At 41.8% G+C, this 18,984-nt stretch overlaps 1 protein-coding gene across 6 annotated transcripts in view; it reads right to left on the bottom strand.

Annotated features, from left to right (window-relative positions):
* Positions 1 to 18,548, bottom strand: part of RASGRP3 (RAS guanyl releasing protein 3) — a 110,572-nt gene extending 92,024 nt beyond the window's left edge. For all 6 annotated transcript variants that reach the window (XM_027621806.2, XM_027621805.2, XM_027621810.2 and 3 more), the window contains exon 1: positions 18,225 to 18,548. The gene's annotated coding sequence lies outside the window, so the exon portion shown is untranslated. The remainder of the gene's footprint in view (positions 1 to 18,224) is intronic.
* Positions 18,549 to 18,984: the final 436 nt, after the last annotated feature.

Here is an 18,984-nt window from a genome sequence, read left to right as displayed (position 1 = left end):
TGCGGCTGAGGTGGAAGAGGTTGCTGCCTGTGTTCTTTAGGATTTTGATGGACTCCTGTCTCACGTTTAGGTCTTTCAACCATTTGGAGTCTATTTTTGTGTGTGGTGTAAGGAAATGGTCCAGTTTCATTCTTCTGCATGTGGCTGTCCAATTTTCCCAACACCATTTGTTGAAGAGACTGTCTTTATTCCATTGGACATTCTTTCCTGCTTTGTCAAAGATTCGTTGACCATAGAGTTGAGGGTCCATTTCTGGGCTCTCTATTCTGTTCCATTGATCTATGTGTCTGTTTTTGTGCCAGTACCACACTGTCTTGATGATGACAGCTTTGTAATAGAGCTGGAAGTCCGGAATTGTGATGCCGCCAGCTTTGCTTTTCTTTTTCAACATTCCTCTGGCTATTCGGGGTCTCTTCTGGTTCCATACAAATTTTAGGATTATTTGTTCCATTTCTTTGAAAAAAGTGGATGGTATTTTGATGGGGATTGCATTGAATGTGTAGATTGCTCTAGGTAGCATTGACATCTTCACAATGTTTGTTCTTCCAATCCATGAGCATGGAACGTTTTTCCATTTCTTTGTGTCTTCTTCAATTTCTTTCATGAGTATTTTATAGTTTTCGGAGTACAGATCCTTTGCCTCTTTGGTTAAATTTATTCCTTGGTATCTTATGGTTTTGGGTGCAATTGTAAATGGGATTGACTCCTTGATTTGTCTTGTTGTTGGTGTATAGGAATGCCACTGATTTCTGTGCATTGATTTTATATCCTGCTACTTTACTGAATTCCTGTATGAGTTCTAGCAGTTTTGGGGTGGAGTCTTTTGGGTTTTCCACATACTGTATCATATCATCTGCAAAGAGTGAGAGTTTGACTTCTTCTTTGCCGATTTGTATGCCTTTGATTTCTTTTTGTTATCTGATTGCTGTGGCTAGGACTTCTAATACTATGTTGAATAGCAGTGGTGAGAGTGGACATCCCTGCCGCGTTCCTGACCTTAGGGGAAAAGCTCTCAGCTTTTCCCCATTGAGAATGATATTCGCTGTGGGTTTTTCATAGATGGCTTTTATGATATTGAGGTATGGACCCTCTATCCCTATAGTCTGAAGAGTTTTGATCAAGAAAGGATGCTGTACTTTGTCAAATGCTTTTTCTGCATCTATTGAGAGGATCATCTGACTCTTGTTCTTTCTTTTGTTAATGTACTGTATCACATTGATTGATTTGCAGATGTTGAACCAACCTTGCAGTCCAGGGATAAATCCCACTTGGTCATGGTGAATAATCCTTTTAATGTACTGTTGGATCCTATTGGCTAGTATTTTGGTGAGAATTTTTGCATCCATGTTCATCAAGGATATTGGTCTGTAATTCTCCTTTTTGATGGGGTCTTTGTCTGGTTTTGGGATCAAGGTAATGGTGGCCTCATAAAATGAGTTTGGAAGTTTCCTTCCATTTCTATTTTTTTGGAACAGTTTCAGGAGAATAGGTATTAATTCTTCTTTAAATGTTTGGTAGAATTCCCCTGGGAAGCCATCTGGCCCTGGGCTTTTGTTTGTTGGGAGATTTTTGATGACTGCTTCAATTTCCTTAGCGGTTATAGGTCTGTTCAGGTTTTCTATTTCTTCCTGGTTCAGTTTTGGTAGTTGATACATCTCTAGGAATGCACCCATTTCTTCCAGGTTATCTAATTTGCTGGCATAGAGTTGCTCCTAATATGTTCTTATAATTGTTTGTATTTCTTTGGTGTTGGTTGTGATCTCTCCTCTTTCATTCATGATTTTGTTGATTTGGGTCATTTCTCTTTTCTTTTTGATAAGTCTGGCCGGCGGTTTATCAATCTTGTTAATTCTGTCAAAGAACCAGCTCCTAGTTTCGTTGATCTGTTCTACTGTTCTTTTGGTTTCTATTTCATTGATTTCTGCTCTGATCTTTATTATTTCTTTTCTGCTGGGTTTAGGCTTTATTTGCTGTTCTTTCTCTAGCTCCTTTAGGTGTAGGGTTAGGTTGTGTATTTGAGACCTTTCTTGTTTCTTGAGGAAGGCTTGTATTGCTATATACTTTCCTCTCAGGACTGCCTTTGCTGTATCCCAAAGATTTTGAACAGTTATGTTTTCATTTTCATTGGTTTCCATGAATTTTTTTAATTCTTCTTTAATTTCCTGGTTGACCCATTCATTCTTTAGTAGGATGCTCTTTAGCCTCCATGTATTTGAGTTCCATCCGACTTTCCTCTTGTGGTTGAGTTCTAGTTTCAAAGCACTGTGGTCTGGAAATATGCAGGGAATAATCCCAATCTTTTGGTACCGGTTGAGACCTGATTTGTGACCTAGGATGTGATCAATTCTGGAGAATGTTCCATGGGCACTAGAGAAGAATGTGTATTCCGTTGTTTTGGGATGGAATGTTCTGAATATGTCTGTGAAGTCCATTTGGTCCAGTGTTTCATTTAAAGTCTTTATTTCCTTGTTGATCTTTTGCTTAGATGATCTGTCCATTTCAGTCAGGGGGGTGTTAAAGTCCCCCACTATTATTGTATTGTTTTCAATGTGTTTCTTTGCTTTTGTTATTAATTGGCTTATAAAAGTGGCTGCTCCCATGTTAGGGGCATAGATATTTACAATTGTTAGATCTTCTTGTTGGATAGACCCTTTAAGTAAGATATAGTGTCCTCCTTCATCTCTTATTACAGTCTTTCTTTTAAAATCTAATTTGTCTGATATAAGGATTGCCACCCCAGCTTTCTTTTGGTGTCCATTAGCATGGTAAATTGTTTTCCACCCCCTCACTTTCAATCTGGGGGTGTCTTGGGGTCTAAAATGAGTCTCTTGCAGACAGCATATTGATGGGTCTTGTTTTTTAATCTAATCTGATAGCCTATGTCTTTTGATTGGGGCATTTAGCCCAATTACATTCAGGGTAACTATTGAAAGATAGGAATTTAGTGCCATTGTATTGCCTGTAAGGTGACTGTGACTGTATGTTGTCTGTGTTCCTTTCTGATCTATGCTGCTTTTAGGCTCTCTCTTTGCTTAGAGGACCCCTTTCAATATTTCTTGTAGGGCTGGTTTTGTGTTTGCAAATTCCTTTAGTTTTTGTTTGTCCTGGAAGCTTTTTACCTCTCCTTCTATTTTCAATGACAGCCTAGCTCCTGGATATAGTATTCTTGGCTGCATATTTTTTCTCGTTTAGTGCTCTAAAGATATCATGCCAGTCCTTTCTGGCCTGCCAGGTCTCTGTGGATAGGTCTGTTGCCAATCTAATGTTTCTACCATTGTAGGTTACATATCTCTTCTCCCGAGCTGCTTTCAGGATTCTCTCTTTGTCTCTGAGACTCGTAAGTTTTACTATTCGATGTCAGGGTGTTGACCTATTTTTATTGATTTTGAGAGGGGTTCTCTGTGCCTCCTGGATTTTAATGCCTGTTTCCTTCCCCACATTAGGGAAGTTCTCTGCTATTATTTGCTCCAATATACCTTCTGCCCCTCTCTCTCTTTCTTCTTCTTCTGGGATCCCAATTATTCTAATGTTGTTTCGTCTTATCGTATCGCTTATCTCTCGAATTCTGCCCTCGTGATCCTGTAGTTATCTCTCTTTTTCTCAGCCTCTTTATTTTCCATCATTTGGTCTTCTATATCGCTGATTCTCTCTTCTGCCTCATTTATCCTAGCAGTTAGTGCCCCCATTTTTGATTGCACCTCATGGATAGCCTTTTTGATTTCGACTTGGTTAGATTTTTAGTTCTTTTATTTCTCCAGAAAGGGTTTCTCTAATAACTTCCACGCTTTTTTCAAGCCCAGCTAGTATCTTTAAAGTCATGATTCTGAACTCTAGGTCCGACATCGTACTAATGTCAGTATTGAGTAGGTCCCTGGCAGATGGTACTACCTCTTGTTCTTTCTGCTGAGGTGATTTCTTTCGTCTTGTCATTTTGTCCAGAGGAGAACAGATAAATGAGAGAACAAAATGCTGACAGGTTAACAACGTCCCCAGCAAATATACTCTATACAAATCAGAAAAGACCTGAAACCAGGGGAAAAGAAAGGGAAAGAAAGAAAAAAGAAAGAGAAAAAAAAGGAAAAGAAAAAGATAAAAACAAACAAAAACAGAACAAAACAAAACAAAAAAAACCAGAATATGATCAAATATGATCAGGCTAGTGCATAGATTAGTGCCACACACTAGATTCTGGGTGTATTTTGGTCTGTTAGAAGAAAGTGCCTCCTAAAATTTTAAAGGAAGAAAGACTTATATATGTACAAAATAAGGGTTGATACAATGAAAGGATGGAAGATGACTGTAAAGATGAAACTTATAAAAGGTTTTATAAACGGAATTGATAAGAAGTTGTTTGAAAGAAGAAAGAAGAAGATTTAAAAAAAATAAAAAAGAAAAGAAAAAAATGGGAAAGACTGATCAGGCAGGAGACTAGAACAAAGCCATACACTAGTGATTTAGGGTATATTTTGATCTGTTAGAAGAAACTGTATATCAAAATTTTAAAGAGAGAACAACTTATATATATATATGCGAAAAATAAGGGTAACTACTCTGAAGGGATAAAATATGACTCTAAAAATGAAAAATAAAAAATGTTTTTTTAAAAAAGGGATTGATAAGATGTTGGTTGAAAAAGGGAAAAAGAAAAATTCAAAAAAAAACCCAACAAAAACAGTTTAAAAAATTAACTTTGAAAAATTAATGAATCATGGTAAAAAAGCCATGAATTCTATGTGCAGTATTCCCCTAGTGCTGGAGTTCTCCCGTTCTCCTTGATCGGTAAACTTGGTCTTGGCTTGCTGGCTGTTCTTGCTGATCTTCTGGGAGAGGGGCCTGTTGCCGTGGTTCCCAAATGTCTTTGCCGGAGGCGGAATTGCCCTGCCCTTGTGAGTCCGGGCTAAGCAAGCTGCTCCGGTTTGCTCTCGGGAGCTTTTGTTCCCTGCAAGCTCTCGGTACAGCTTTGGAGGACCAGGGTGAAAATGGCGGCCTCCCAATCTCCACCCAGAGGAGCCAAGAATTTGGGGCCCCGCTCCTCAGTGAGCCCCCAGAGAAAAGCAGTCAGTCACTCCCGTCACCCTGGTCTCCGGCAGCACTCTGTGCTCACCCGGCCTGTGACCGAGCGTTTCTATCTCTGGCATCCGACCCCGTGTGGAGTCTCCAGACCCAGCAGATCCCTGCGGTGCGTTCCCGCGCCGCTCCTCCCCAGGAAGGAAGGGGAGTCTCCCCGGCTCTGCCGCTTGTTGGGTCCCTGCTGGGGGAGCCGTGCCCCGACTGGGCCGCGGATCACAGTTTATGGCCACCCCGAGCTGAGAGCCCGCGCCTCGGCTCCGTCTCTGCAGCCGGCTTCCCCGCTCCGATACCTGGGAGCTCTGCCGCTCTCAGGCACCCCCAGTCTTTCTGTGACCCCGAGGGTCCTGAGACCACACTGTCCCGCGAGGGTTCCACCCCCCGCTTAGCCACTATTGTGACGTCCCTCAGCAGAGCCAACTTCTCAAAGGTCCGATTTTGTGCTCCGCAGCTCTATCACTTGCCAGAAGCGGCCAATGGCGGCCCCCTCCCCCGCCCTCTAGCCTCCCGAATATCGCCTCGGATTCACTTCTCCGCACATCCTACCTTCCAGAAAGTGGTTGCTTTTCTGTTCAGAGAGTTGTTGCTATTCTTTTCTTCGATCTCCTGTTGAGTTTGTAGGTGTTCAGAATGGTTTGATCCCTATCCAGCTGAATGCCTGAGCCCAGACGAAATCCAGGTCTCCTACTCCTCCGCCATCTTGCTCCGCCCCCCGACTTTATTTTCTCTTTATATGTATGATAACCTGCAGATAGATGGTCCCAGTGATCCTCCTATGGCTTATACCTCAAGGAATTTATAATTAAGTTGATGAGAGAAGAAACTCCTGGAAAATGAACCATCCAGGCATCTAACGATTGAATTAAGACTGATCGTGGCTTCATCAAACAGGGCAGACGTGTGCTGGGTCTGGAAGCCTATAGGATTCGGATTGAGAGAAAGAAGGGGGAGTGGCAGCATCCTAGTCACCTAGATCAGCACAGGAAAATCCACAGAGAGAACGATATGTTCAGGCACATTTAGGAGACACGTTGTTGGCTAGGGTCTGGCAGAGAGAAGTAAAAAAATAAAATGCTCTATTACACCTGATGGCCAGGTGTGCAAGATATAGCTTCACAAGCATGAGCCTCTTCTGAAAACTGCCCCCATCCTCTGGATTTGTCCTGTGATTCCTCTCTCAAGGTCATAAATGACTAGACAAAGAATGGACACCTGAGGCAAGTTTAGGCCAGTCTGATAATCAGATTCTTTCTCAAGGGAATTTGGAATGGAAAGCAAGAGATGTATCCGTTTCAATCAGTGCTTGAATAAAAAGAACCTTCAAACTGAGGAGCTGGTGGACATCCTCCATGCTGTGCTTGGTGAGGTAGAGGCAGGAAGAGCAGCTGGGGTTGGGGGAGGTGAGCAGAGCCTCTGAGGAATGGAGGTAGAAACCATCATGTTCCAGAATTCATGGCCTCAGAATCTGATCACCAAGTTTCTGGAGGGAGGCCCCTGCCGTTCTCCACTTCATTTCTTGTGATTCCATGACACACACGTTTTCTTATAACCAATGTAGCTACGCTGAATATATTTCCATTCCCTGAACCTTGGCTAAGATCCCAGGCCATCTGCAGCCTTGTGTCAAGAGTTTAGCTAATGGACACCAGCCCCTCACGCAAGGGCCTGCCCTGGACAACAACCTGCAGAGTGACAGGTTAACGTAAGTTCCTGATAGGACCTCCCTAAAGACCCTTATGATAAACAGTCTCCCCAGACTCCCAAGGCCTTCCCTCGTGCTACCCTGGTAAGACCAGGTAAGACCTGGTGGGACTTAAAAAAGCCACACTTTTTGGTTTGAATCGACCAATCTGGCCTTAACCCAGGAACCCCAAAGCATGCCACCCACAGCCTCTAACAAAGGCATGTGCTCAGTTCCTGTGCCTGCACCCCACCTTGACCTCCTTGTGTAGCCCCTCAAGGTATGCAGTGTGCTTCCTCCAGGACCCGTGAGTAGTAAATCTCTCTCTTTCAGTTTCTGTTGCGGTCTTCTGTTTTGCTCACCGTCCAGCAACTCTACAGGGCTCTACTTAACAAACGTTAACTTCACAAAGTATAACACCCTCCAAGACAGATTATTCTCTCAGGAGTGTGGAGAGGTGAGTGTGAGGGAAGGGGAGAGCCTGAGGGAAGGAAATCAGCTGGACGGCTACTGACAGAGTCCTCGATTTAGGTAAAAAGGGCCAAGAAGGGAAGCAGTAGTGACAGAAAGGGAGGAACAGAATGTAAGACACATTTAACAGGAAGGATGACCTACTGGGCTACCTGGAGGTGAAGAACAAGATGGCGGAAAGATGGCTCCAACCCAGATGGGATGATGTCACCATCAAAGGAAAGAACACAGGGAGGCTGCATAACTAAGGGAAGAAGGGCAGGATTTTCAGTTTGGACGTGCTAAGTTTGAAGTGATGATAGAACATCGAGTAGAAACATACGGACAGACACCTGGTCCTAGAATGCAGGCTACAATCCCCTCAGAGCTAGAGAAGCAAGTGTAGAGTTCTTTACATGCGGAAGCCATGAACGAGCTCTCTAAGGGAGAAAGGATTTAGAGAGAAATGGAAGACAAGGACCTCTAGTAAATGGCTGCGAGTGAGGGCAAAGGAAAAAAGAAAACACTCATCAAGATTGAAAGAAAACAGGAAGAAGGGGGCATCTCGGATTTCAATAGAGGACAATTTTAGGAGAGTAAATGATACAGGGATCGAGAGGAATAAAAGTGGAGAGAGGTTATTTCCTGCATCATTTAGAAAGTTTCTGACATTATGCTTTCAGTGGAGTCGAGGACAGAGCAGCTGATTTTGTGTGTTTAAAATCTTGAAAGAGAAATGAGAAAACAAAGGTGTTATGTGCCAGAAGACACGCTGAGAATTTCACCGGTAGAATTCGCGAATTCAAATGGGTAACTCATATGGGCAGCGGATTGAGCTAGTCTGGGTCGTAGTTTCCACAGCAAAGAAAAAATGTGAAGGTTTTAAAGAAAACGGCCTAGAAGCCAAAGAAATTAAGAGAGAGGATCCTGAAGAAGGATGGGTTCATCAGTCAAGAAGGGTAGGGGTCATTTCGGATACAGAAAACACAGATGTGCGTGCTCCAGACGTGGCCTGCCTCTTTGAGCAGCATGCAGCACAGCACCCACCCTTGATCTCTGTTGGCGGACCTCCCCTGACCAGAGAGACAGCCCCAGTTCCCAGCCAGAAGGAAGGCATTCCAGAAGAGAGAAGTCACAGGAATACTTTATTCTCCTGGCCTAGGCTCCTGGTCTTGAGCTACATACATAATCTCCACCCCACCTATATGTTCTTGAATTCTCTTGCTGATTTGTGAAACCAACCAGTGGCCCTTGACCTTGCCCGAAGGGCAGTTAATGCCTCACTTTGCCACCCGCTCTTCATTTACTAGTGATGAGAAAAAGCCATGGTCCTATCTGTAGGATCCAAGAGTTCATGGCACTCATGAAGATAGAAGAAACGGAGCCAGAAAGTGTTCTCCACATGCAGAGACCAGCTGCGCGTGCCCCGCTCCCCTCCCTTCTCCCTCCCTGGAGGCTGCAGGAAAAAAACCCAGATCCAAAGCAGAGTCCCTGGTGCTCTGTGTTCCTTTCTCCTTTGGAGAACTGAGCAACTGTGCATGAATCTGTCTCATGGGCCCACACAGTCTCCTTCACTGCAACCTTTCTCTCCGCCTTCCTCTCGGCCAAATGTTACTTAGGAAAACCTCACCCTACTTGGGAACAAAAAAAAGATCCTAATTATGGCTACACACTAAGAGCAGTGCTAGGCGTACTTCATCCTTAAGGAAAAGGCAAATCCAAGGTTCAGACATCCAAATGAAAAGCCATCTCCACTGACAGGTCAGAGGTAAGGCAGCCTCCTTAGAAAAGAATTCCAGGGCGCCTGGGTGGCTCAGATGGTTAAGCGTCTGCCTTCGGCTCGGGTCATGATCCCAGGGTCCTGGGATCGAGTCCCGCATCGGGCTCCCTGCTCCTTGGGAGCCTGCTTCTCCCTCTGCTTCTCTCTCTCTCTCTCTCTCTCTCCCCACCTCTGTCGCTCATGAATAAATAAATAAAAATAAAATCATTAAAAAAAAAAAAAGACTGCAACATCCTTTAAAAAAAAAAAAAAAAAAAAAAAAAAAGAAAAGAATTCCACCTGTTTCCTCATTTTGAGGTGAATCTGCTTTCCTATCGACATTAAGGGACAAAATAAGTACGATATATATTTTATACTTGTTCCCATGCCTGGTGTGACTAGCTTCCCTACCAGTGCTTGTTGCTTCGGATATAAGGTGATGTATGCCTTGATTCAGCATATTCTTTTTTTGTTTTAATTATTCATAGATTATTAATGTATTAATGTAATTACTAACATTATTAATGTATGATATACTAATGTAGAAGTGATACATTAATAACTATAGTTCATTATAAATGCATTGTGATAATTTAAGATTTATAAAAATTATAAATATGTAACATATAATATATAAATATATAATATAAATTTATACATATACACATATAAAAGATTATTTATATTAATCATAATTTAATAAAGAATAATAATGTAATATATTGTGAATATAAAGTAAATACACTGTAATAATTTCGTTGTAAGTACACAGTATTTTATTTTACTTAATTTTATTTATTTATTTTTTTAGATTTTGTTTATTTGTCAGAGAGAGAGAGAGAGAGAGCACAAGCAGGGGGAGTTGCAGGCACAGGGAGAAGCAGGCTCCCCGCCGAGCAGGGGCTTGGTCCCAGGACCCTGAGATCATGACCTGAGCCCAAGGCAGATGCTTACCCGACTGAGCCCCCGGGTGTCCCAGTACACAGTATGTTAGGTGCACATACCCTGTCACTATTTATTACCTTGTTTCTCTCTCTTTTTTCTTATGACTTTGTTTCTATGGGGAAAATGGAAAGTGAATTCAGAGGGCCAAGAAAATTCTTACAAACAGGCTTTTGGAGCATTTACCAATTTGTAAATCATGCGGTGGATGGTCATTATTTACATCTTAAATGTCTTTAACTTTTATTTTGATTTTTGAGGTTTCTGACTGCTTTAAATCTAGCTTTTAGAAACAGACCCTCATGGAATAAGAAGTGAACCCAGACTACGACAGGTCCAGGGGGCTGAGACTCATTGCCAGGACTTCGGGGCCCTTGTCTCCAGCTCTCTGCCACTGGGGGGTGGCCACAAGAACCCACAGTCTTTTAGTTGGACCCACTTCCACCGGTTCTATTTTTGCACCCCCATCTTTAGCGCACAGAGCTATCTTTATCACTCCAGCTGACTGGCATGAGAGTCTCCAGGGCATAGGAGTCATACAAGATTATTAAAGCATACTTCCTACTCTTCACAGAAGACAATGCAGAATGCCGAAAAGACATCAGCAAGCGATCACAATGCTAGAAGGAGTCTGCATGTGCGTGCGTGCGTGTGTGCATGTGTGTGTGAATTACTAAAGATTCCTTTCTTTGTACTAAGTTGTATGCATTACTAGAAACACAATATTCATAATGCTCTCTGAAAGTTAGTTTTATACTGTGTAATGAAATCATCCCTATGCCTAAATTCACTTGAAAACATCATTAGGAAATAAAGTTTCTTACCATCATGTAACCCAGATTTCAAAAACGGGGAGTTTTTCAAAACCTCCATTACCCTTTTCTGTATTGAAGCATCCATTAGTTACATGGTCTAAATGAACAACTGCATGGCTCTAATGGGCAGAAATTCAAAAGCTGCCAATCTTTTGCTTGCTTTTCAGTCATTCAGTTTTAGTTGCAACCTGTGAGAGTGGCCACAGCTGAATAAATCACAAATATCACTGAGTCCTGAACAGATAGTAGGACCCCGCAAGCCAAACTTCACATGCTATTTATGTGACTATAGTTCTTCTGTTCAGATCTGCACTGTTAATACAACAACCACCAGGACCCTGACCAGGACCCTGAATCCGATCAGCACATAAAAATGAGCCTTGTCCTAGTAGAGATGTATGTTAAGAGTAAAATATACACTGGATGTCCAAGACTTGCCCCCCCGCCCCGCTAAAATGTAGACTATCTCACTAATAATCTTTTATATTGATTACTTGTCAAAAATGATGATGTTTTGATATATTGGGTTAAATAACTACATTTTAAAGACTAATTCTATCTGGGTGTGCCTGGGTGGCTCCGTCGGTTAAGCGGACAACTCTTGATTTCGGCTCAGTCATGATTTCAGGGTCCTGGGATTGAGTGGTTCAGTGGGGCGTCTGCTTGAGAGTCTCTCTCTCTCTACTCATGCTTTCTCTCTCTCATTCTAAGAAATAAACTCTTCAAAAAATTAATTCTGTTTCTTTTTATTTTTGAAAAACTCCCCATTTTTGAAATCTGGGTTACATGATGGTAAGAAACCTTATTTTCTAATGATGTTTTCAAGTGAATTTAGGCATAGGAATGATTTCATTACACAGTCTAAAACTAACTTTCAGAAAGTGTTGTGAACATTGTGTTTCTAGTAATGCACACAACTTAGTACAAAGAAAGAAATCTTTAGTAATTCACACATACACACAACTAGAAAATACAAAAAGACATTTGTGGCTCAGGTTATATTTCTACTGGACAGCACTGGTCTAGAGGCCTCCACAGCAAACAGCATGACCTGTAAGTGGTCTTTAAGATTGGAAGCAAGAGCTGCTGTGGAATTGTGCTCCAAATCAGGCTAATCAGAGGAGAATCTGACTTGGAGTAAAGGTTAAAACACGCCCTGCATGTTTAGTTTCTCCACCCAAAGAATTTTAAGAGTACCCAAACTGACAGTGAAGTTATGCTTATGGACACAAGCCACTAGGGAAGAGAAATGTTACTACAGCGTACGGAATACCTGCCTTACTTCGCTCTTTCCTAACTGATGACGCAGCCTTCATGTGAGCTCTCTGGTTGCTAAAGGGGCTCATTCCACTACAGAGTGAAACATGAATTCACTTGCTTTGAGTTTTTGTTGTTTGTTCCCCCAACCATTGCTGCTAAAATGAAGACCAGGGATCATTTCATGGAAGACAGAACTATGAATTCGATATTTTTACATTTAATAGAAAATAAAACTTTTAGAATTTTATGTATGGGCAACCAACCAATGGCTAGTTTATTATTAGAGGAGACACACACACACACACACACACACACACACACACACACACACACGGAAAAGTTCATGCTGACCCCAAGTGTTGATATACATAAAAAGTTTAGTACCAAACACTTGATGTGGGATTACCAGATTCCTGAATCAAAAACATACTGGGGGTCACTGCTCCCTTTGGCATTGCCCAGTCTGATCTGCTGACCAGCTTGTCTGCCCATAATTGTTTTCTGCCATTCATTTCCTCCAATTGTCAATTATTACTAAAACAATTATGAAAAAAAAAAGTGTGTGTCTTTGTTTCCTGTTGCTGATGAATATAGTGAAGTCACAGACCAGTCTAGTGCATCATGATCTTTTCCATTACAATGAATTATGCTGTCACAAACAGGATACAGCTCTTTACTGGGCAAAGAGGCTGTAAATGGGGCTGAGTTAGCTCAGACATTATTGTCAGCCATGACAGCAAGAAATCAACACTGGGACTTGGCTCTCCACTTTTTTTTAAACACACTGGCTTTTGTTCCTGATTATAAGAGTAGTACATACTTATCTTGGAGAAAATGCTTATCCCAGAGACAAAGTAGAAAATAAAAATCCCCATTACCTCACCAAGGAGAGATTCCTATTGTTAATATTTTGATATGTAAATTTTTAATTAACTCTTCTTCATATAAACATATATAATTGTTAAGCAAATGAGTTCACACCGTGTATATAATTTTTTGCCTTCTTTTTCACTTAACATTTACTAAAAACGTTAAATATTTTAATTAATGGCTATATAAAATTCTACATTGTGGAACATTACTTGACAATTTCCTCATTTTGTATATTTGTCCAAAATTTGTCCATTACAAATAGACACACATTCTTTCACATATATTTTGGTCTCAATCTATGAATATTTTCCTTAAGATATATTCCTAAAAGATACACTACTCACTTCTGACTAAAAACTATACTGTGTATCTCGAAGTAAACCTTTAGAATAAAAGGCCTAGGAAACTCTCTTAACAATAAAAGCAGATATGTGCATTAAAAGCTTAATAACCAAACTTGATAGTATGTGCCCTCCTAACAAGATAAAGAAGTGATGTATTTTTCATGTTTACAAAGTTTAAGATAAATCTGAAACTGGTCTATTCATTTTTTTTAACAGATTTTATTTATTTATTTGAGAGAGAGAGAATGAGAGACAGAGAGCAGGAGAGGGAAGAGGGTCCGAGGGAGAAGCAGACTCCCTGCCGAGCAGGGAGCCCGATGTGGGCCTCGATCCTGGGACTCCAGGATCATGACCTGAGCCGAAGGCAGTCGCTTAACCAACTGAGCCTCCCAGGCGCCCTGAAACTGGTCTATTCAAAATGCCCTTCAGGCCAACCAACTGTAAGGGGGTATATAACTCCACAAAGTCCTTTTCCAGAATCTCCTAGCACAACTAGCCTCCAAACCATTTAGGAGCCCATAGATGATTCTGCAGTGATTCTGTGAACTCTTGGTTTCCTAAAGAGCTTGCTTCTAGCAGCTGCCTGCTCTGTCCCTGCCTGGCCTGGGCGTCGTTACCTGGGACGGCCACTAGAGGGAAGCTGGGGACAGAGAAAAGAGTTTAACATTCATGGGCCAGTTTCCGGCATCATCCTTAATTCACCAGATAAGCAAGGAAAAGTAAAACACGAGGGAAAACCAATTTCGAAAATAAATAACCATGCAAGTAAAGAAATACGAAATTCTCCGAGTATACACTCTTCCCTTTTCCTCAGGGAGATTAACCAAAAGGTGCAGAATTCTGAGAGCTACCCATTAGAAAAAATTAAATACCAGGAATCCAGTTAAAAATCACAGACCTGTACCTCTGAAACAAATAGTACATTATATGTTAAAAAAAAAAAAAGAAGAAGAAGATAGTAGGAAGGGAAAAGTGAAGGGGGGGAATCGGAGGGGGAGACGAACCATGAGAGACTATGGACTCTGAAAAACAAACTGAGGGTTCTAGAGGGGAGGGGGGTGGGGGGATGGGTTAGCCTGGTGATGGGTATTAAAGAGGGCACGTACTGCACGGAGCACTGGGTGTTATACGCAACCAATGAATCATGGAACATTACATCAAAAACTAATGATGTAATGTATGGTGATTAACATAACGTAATAAAATAAAATTTAAAAAAATCAGGTGACAGCATGAACAATTGGTGCCTTTAGATCTTCGCAGATGGAGAAGGGGAATTCAGAGCAGATCGAGGGCTTCGGCCTCCTACACACCTGCGTTCCACTCTCTGTCTCTCGCTAGCTAGGTAGTCGTGGACAGATTACTTAACCTCTCCGAGCCTCCGTTTCCTCTTTTACAAAATGTGGCTAGCGAGGCAGCCTGCCTATGGGTGGTTGTGAGCATCAAACAAGAGACTGGACATAAAAGGCTTGGCACATAGGAAATGCCCAATCAGTTCTGGCCCGTTGGGATCTCTTCTGCTTCTCTCCTCCCCCCTAAACTGTTTCCCATTTCCAGCTGGTCGCTTCCGATTTCTACCCACTGTCCATCACGGCATCAAAGTTAAGATGACTAAAACCAAAGTCCTCATCTCCCTCACTCACTCCCTGACCTGCTGCTACCGCTCTGATTGGCTCTTTCTCAGAACAGACCATGAAACATAACATCCTAACTCTTCCTCTCCTCCTATAACCAAAGCCAATTAGTTTACAAAACAGGTCGATTTGTTCTCTAATGTGTCTCCATCTGCTTCCCTTCTCTCTGTTGTCACCAGAATCCAGGCCTTGGCAACCTGCTCTCTTTGCCCCACTGGGTCCTGTCTTAACTGGGCCAATTTTATTGATGTCATTTCCCTTTCCAAAGCCCCTCAGTGGCTTCCCAGTGGCTTCAAATTAGATTCTAAACTCCACTGTCTGGCTTTACTGTCCCACCACAGTCTGACCCCAACCTCCTCCAGATGCTTCTCTCCGGCCCCATATGCTCACCGCCCCGGCCCCCGTCAAGCTGTTGACACACAGCTCCCTGCTATGGTTGCCAGATTTAGGAAATTAAAACAGGGGACACCCAGTTACATGTGAATTTCGGATAAACAACAGATAATATTTCTGAATACGTATGTCCCATGCAGTTGACCTCAGACGCACCTGTGCAATGGGCCCAAGTTACACTAAAAACAGTTCATTGTCTATCTGAAATTCACATTTAACTGGGAATCCTGTTTTCCATCTGATAGTCCTATTGCTGGGGCACACCAAGAATATTGCTATCTCAGAGGAATGTGCAGAGGCCCCCATACACAGCTCCCATCCTGTTCTGGACACTCTTATCGCTTGCTATACCCATCAGCTCTTCAGCCCTGTGAGTCAGTTCACCCTCGTAACTCCACAAAGCCTGCTTGGATCAGGACTTCCTTAACCGGTACCCACTATCTACACCGTTCATTTAGTTAATAATGAATTTGGTGTCGGATGCTTTGTGTCTTACATAATTCCCTTTCTCGGAGTAAATGCTGAGTTAGCAAAGGTAAAGATTGCCGTATAAGTAGGAAAACTTAAAAATGCTTTAGTGGTGTCGTGCCACTGTTAACCTGTAATACAGGGAAGTGCGGGGATGAGGCATCGGAGAAGGAAAACCTCTAGAGGCCGCTTCTCAGAGACACACTAAAACCAATACGCGACTTCCCCCCCACATCCCCACAGCCAGGGGGTTGCAGCTGCCTGACTTTGGCATGCTTCTCCCCACACTCCACTTCAACATATCCTACAAGTTATGGACCACATGTGGTGACTTTTCCATTTCTCACCGCTTCACACTATCTCTAGAGTAATCTGATTTCACTTGGATTTAAATGTGAGGGCCAGAGGTGGCTCTATCATATAACCTATAAACACAGAGCAATTACAACAGTCATGCTGGAAATCAAGCAATACATTTCTACTTAATTAATAAAAAAGCTAAAATTAGCTAACTCTAACATCAAATAGCCTCAGGAGCTTGAAAGTACATCAAGAAACTGGTGAAATGATTAAACAGTCCCCCCCCAATCTATTTTAAATAACTGGGATTTCATGAATATATTTATAAGCATCTGTGGGGCCTCCAGAAACCAATGACCAGCCATAAGATTTCTAAAAGTGAAAAAAAAAAAAAAAAACATTCTTAGAACAAAAGGCATGATGCCTAATTTTCTCTATTATTTAAACCTTCGACAGTATTTAAACCATTTTTATTCTAGTAAATATGTCAGATGAGAAAGTTGTTTTGAAACTGTAAGGGCAGGGAACTCAACATTCCCGAAATCAAGATCACGGTCCGCACTGTCTCTATCACTAAACCCACGTGGGGGACAATTAGTGAGGTGACCTTGGGTTTCACTTTGGGGAAATAATAAAACAGATTCAGAATTAACTTGGCAGCACGGGGGTGTCTTGGAAATGCGTGCCAAGAGTTTGTTTCTTCAGATCCATCATATTTATCCAGATTAACTTTATTTCCCTCTTTCTTTGTACGGTTGAAGTTCAACGAAGAAAACTTGTTCTCCCTACTCGAAAATACTACACTTTACTACAGTTTCCAAGGATGAATTCTAATTTTCTAATCAGAAAAAAAATAACCCTTAAATTCTCCTAGGAAAGAAAGCAGCCAATGAGCTCCACGTGGAGACAGAACCATGGCTTGGCGTCCTCCTGCCATTGGAAATCTGGCTGGCTCAGGCTCTCTGGCTCCCGGCTTTGCTATCTCCTTGCGACAGATTCTCAACATACCAATCTCAAACTGGGATAAGCCGGAATAAAGGCAACACGTTTCTTTCTGCTCTTTCTTTTCAACAGACCACTAGAAACATACTCCTTTGTTGTCACTGCGACAACATTAATCAAATTCCTCCAGGACAGTAATGTGGGTATTCTCAGTGGTGGATGCAAATACGGTGCATCACTTAAACAAATGTACTTGTTTGATGGCAAGGAATGTTAAAAGACTTTGGAATGTTCCTAGGAGCTTTCCAAGTTTTTGTGGGCAGCATCAACTGTTCTTGGATTTAACCCATTCCCTTTTGACCTTTCCACTTCCAAACCCGGGGGCAATTTTCAGGCCACTCAGAAAATGTACGTGACACAGATGTTTTGAAATCATAACTTAAATGTGAATAAATATCGTGAACACTTTCTATCACTGGAGCTCGTCAGTGCTGTTTTTGGTGTTTCTGGAAGGTTCTCCTTTGTCTGAAAATGAATGTCCAGGAAAAGAAGCTTTGTTTTTTGTTTTGTTTTGTTTTTAAGATTTTATTTATTTATTTGAGAGCGAGAGAATGAGAGGTAGAGAGCACAAGAGGGAAGAGGGTCAGAGGGAGAAGCAGACTCCCTGCTGAGCAGGGAGCCCGATGCGGGACTCAATCCTGGGACTCCAGGATCATGACCTGAGCCGAAGGCAGTCGCTTAACCAACTGAGCCACCCAGGCACCCGGAAAAGAAGCTTTGTATTAAAAACAACAAACAACAACAACTTTCTCTTCACTTACTTTTCTACGAAATTTAACTTTCAGTTAAAGCAACTTTTCTAAAGTTGACTATTTTTGCTTGAGAGCCAATTTAAATGTATTCTAAACCAGCAGTGATCGAAGAAATGGTACATGGATTATTAATCAGCAATTTGAAAGGACTGGACAGACAAACTCAAGAAATTATATTTCAAAAATGATCTTCAGTAAAATCATTTATACTATTTAATCCCTGGCAATGATGAAACAGAAGAAAACTTAATGGAGATAAAGCAATCTTAAGGAAACAACTACTATTTCAAGAACAGTATTTATCATTGTTACAAACTGAAGATGTACTGACGGAGACAGATTTCTACATTTCTTTAGAAATAAAAGCTTACGAGCTTTTCATGAGGCCCTGCCCTCACAGCATGCATACTGTCTCTGGCTAATGCCCACTGCTCACCATATGCATGTAGACACAACAATGGACAGTCTTAAAAATGACACTTACCTTAACTCACAGATGTAGAATCATTTCCAACTCATCCCTCTGTTGAACTGTCTTCTTTCCGCTTTGCCAACCCCTCATAAGTTTCTCTTCCATGTGTGAAAACACCTAGAGATTTCTGTTCTGTCTCCTAAAACGCTGTCATCACCTCCATAGCCCCAACGCTAGTCAAAAGTGGGGAGAGAAAAAAAAATCTCAAATTTGCAAGCTGTTTACTCCTCCCGACGACAGTGAAGTTGCTAAGCTTTGAGCTCAATGAATTAAAGGTTGTTTGGCTAAATGGCAGGCACACTTCCTCCTATTCTTTCTGAACTTAGTTTTCCTGCCTCCAGTGGAGCTTTTTCCTTTCCTGGGCTATAAATAGGCTGGTCCTAAGAGCACTGAGGAAAGAAGAAGGCAGGAAATGTATGTGATTTCAAAAAGCAGTCTGAGGTGTGTGTGCGCGAGCGTGTGTGTGTGTATGTGTGTGTGTGTGTGTGTTTCTTTCAAGTGAATACCAATAAACAAGCTAAGGGAAATTCAGCTTTGGTCATGGTACCATAGTCAAAATTTAACTTCCTATCCTCTTGGTTGTGCTAAATTGACATTTCCCACAAGCAAAGCTTGGGGTTGGAGATGTACCATTTTCTATATAAAATACCATCCGCAAACCTGCATCACCTCCTTCATTTCCCAAGGGAATGACCTGTAAAGTGAATTTCCTGGGGGAAATGAGGGAGGGGGCAGATCATGGGGATCACGACACTGATTTCTTTTCATTTGA

Source organism: Zalophus californianus, chromosome 8 (genome assembly GCF_009762305.2).
Source record: "Zalophus californianus isolate mZalCal1 chromosome 8, mZalCal1.pri.v2, whole genome shotgun sequence".
In the NCBI taxonomy this organism is placed as follows: Eukaryota; Metazoa; Chordata; class Mammalia; order Carnivora; family Otariidae; genus Zalophus; species Zalophus californianus.
Note: the sequence above shows the minus strand (reverse complement) of the source record. Positions and strands in the feature narration are given on the sequence as shown.